Source organism: Hordeum vulgare, unplaced genomic scaffold (genome assembly GCF_904849725.1).
Source record: "Hordeum vulgare subsp. vulgare unplaced genomic scaffold, MorexV3_pseudomolecules_assembly, whole genome shotgun sequence".
NCBI classification, from domain to species: Eukaryota; Viridiplantae; Streptophyta; class Magnoliopsida; order Poales; family Poaceae; genus Hordeum; species Hordeum vulgare.
This window is the reverse complement of record NW_025422491.1, coordinates 72,501-75,000: the sequence shown is the minus strand read 5'-3', so window position 1 is coordinate 75,000 and position 2,500 is coordinate 72,501.

Below are 2,500 nucleotides of genomic sequence, written 5' to 3'. Positions count from 1 at the left end.
GAATTTCACGGGACACGTACACGGGACCGGCAGGGACAAGGCTGCACGATATCCCGTCAAGCTGACCATGTGCGAAACGATACGTACTTTTCTGCAACCCGAACGGCCCTTGGGCCGTCGGATCAGAATTTGGCACGATTCGTACACGGGACCGACGGGACAACGCGGCACGAGATCACATCGACCTGACCGTGTGCGGACACGATACGTACTTTTCTGCAACCCGAACAGCCGTTCGACCGACGGATCAGAATTTGGCATGAGTCGTACACGGGACAGGAGAACGACGGGACATCCGAGCCAACGTTTGGGAAAAGCAAGGGTTACGGGAGAAACGGGAGGTTTGCATATGATTTCATATGCAAACCCACCGATTTCCCACACCCAAGCAGGGAGGAGCCCCCTCCTCCCCAATATACCCGAGGGTTTTAGCCCCCCTTGGGACCCCTGCCCTTCGTTTGTGAAGAAGGGGTACACTGTTTTTCCCCGGATCCCCGTTTACACGTTTTTTGGCCCGTATGGCCGTACATGCATCCGTCCATGCCACGTACATGGTTTTCACCCGTTTTCCATGGTGCGCGCCCAGTTTTTTGCAACACGGCCCCCGTGCCCGTTTTTTCCCATTTCCTCACGTTCACGTTTTTTGGCCCGTGTGGCCGTACGTGCACCCGTTCATGCCACGCACATGGTTTTCACCAGTTTTCCATGGTGCGCGCCCAGTTTTTTGCAACACGGCCGTCGTACCCCGTGTTTCCCCGTTTCCTCAAGTTCACGTTTTTTGGCCCGTGTGCCCGTACGTTCATCCGTCCATGCCACGAACAAGGTTTTCACCCGTTTTCCATGGCGCGCCCAGTTTTTTGCAACACGGCCGTCGTACCCCGTTCTTTCCCGTTTCCTCACATTCACGTTTTTTGGCCCGTGTGCCCGTACGTGCATCCGTCCATTCCACGCACATGGTTTTCCCCTGTTTTCCATGGTGCGCGCCCAGTTTTTTGCAACACGGCCGCCGTACCCGTTTTTTCCCCGTTTCCTCACGTTCACGTTTTCTGGCCCGTGTGCCCGTACGTGCATCCGTCCATGCCACGCACATGGTTTGCCCCAGTTTTCCATCGTGCGCGCCCAGTTTATTGCAACACGGCCCCGTACCCGTTTTTCCCGTTTCCTCACGTTCACGTTTTTTGGCCCGTGCGCCCGTACGTGTATCCTTCCATGCCACGCACAAGGTTTTCACCCGTTTTCCATGGTGCGCGCCCAGTTTTTGTAACACGGCCCTCATACCACGTGTTTCCCCGTTTCCTCAAGTTCACGTTTTTTGGCCCGTGTGCCCGTACGTTCATCCGTCCATGCCACGCACATGGTTTTCACCCGTTTTCCATGGCGCGCGCCCAGTTTTTTGCAACACGGCCGTCGTACCCCGTTCTTTCCCGTTTCCTCACGTTCACGTTTTTTGGCCCGTGTGCCCGTACGTGCATCCGCCCACTCCACGCACATGGTTTTCCCCTGTTTTCCATGGTGCGCGCCCAGCTTTTTGCAACACGGCCGCCCTACCCGTTTTTCCCGTTTCCTCACGTTCACGTTTTTTGGCCCGTGTGCCCGTACGTGCATCCGTCCATGCCACGAACAAGGTTTTCACCCGTTTTCCATGGCGCGCCCAGTTTTTTGCAACACGGCCCCGTACCCGTTTTTCCCGTTTCCTCACGTTCACGTTTTTTGGCCCGTGTGCCCGTACGTGCATCCTTCCATGCCACGCACATGGTTTTCACCCGTTTTCCATGGCGCGCGCCCTGTTTTATGCAACACGGCCGTCGTACCCCGTTCTTTCCCGTTCCCTCAGGTTCACGTTTTTTGCCACGTCTGCCCGTACGTGAATCCGTCCATGCCACGCACATGGTTTTCCCCTGTTTTCCATGGTGCGCGCCCGTTTTTTGCAACACGTCCGCCCTGCCCGTTTTTTCCCGTTTCCTCACGTTCACGTTTTTTGGCCCGTGTGCCCGTACGTGCATCCGTCCATGACACGCACATGGTTTGCCCCAGTTTTCCATGGTGCGCGCCCAGTTTGTTGCAACACGGCCCCGTACCCGTTTTTCCCGTTTCCTCACGTTCACGTTTTTTGGCACGTGTGCCCGTACGTGCATCCTTCCATGCCACGCACAAGGTTTTCACCCGTTTTCCATGGTGCGCGCCCAGTTTTTTGCAAAACGGCCGTCATACCCCGTGTTTCCCCGTTTCCTCAAGTTCACGTTTTTTGGCCCGTGTGCCCGTACGTTCATCCGTCCATGCCACGCACATGGTTTTCACCCGTTTTCCATGGCGCGCGCCCAGTTTTTTGCAACACGGCCGTCGTACCCCGTTTCCTCGCGTTCACGTTTTTTCGCCCGTGTGCCCGTACGTGCATCCGTCCATTCCACGCACATTGTTTTCCCCTGTTTTCCATGGTGCGCGCCCAGTTTTTTGCAACACGGCCGCCTTACCCGTTTTTCGGTGCGCCCCGTGTCATCGT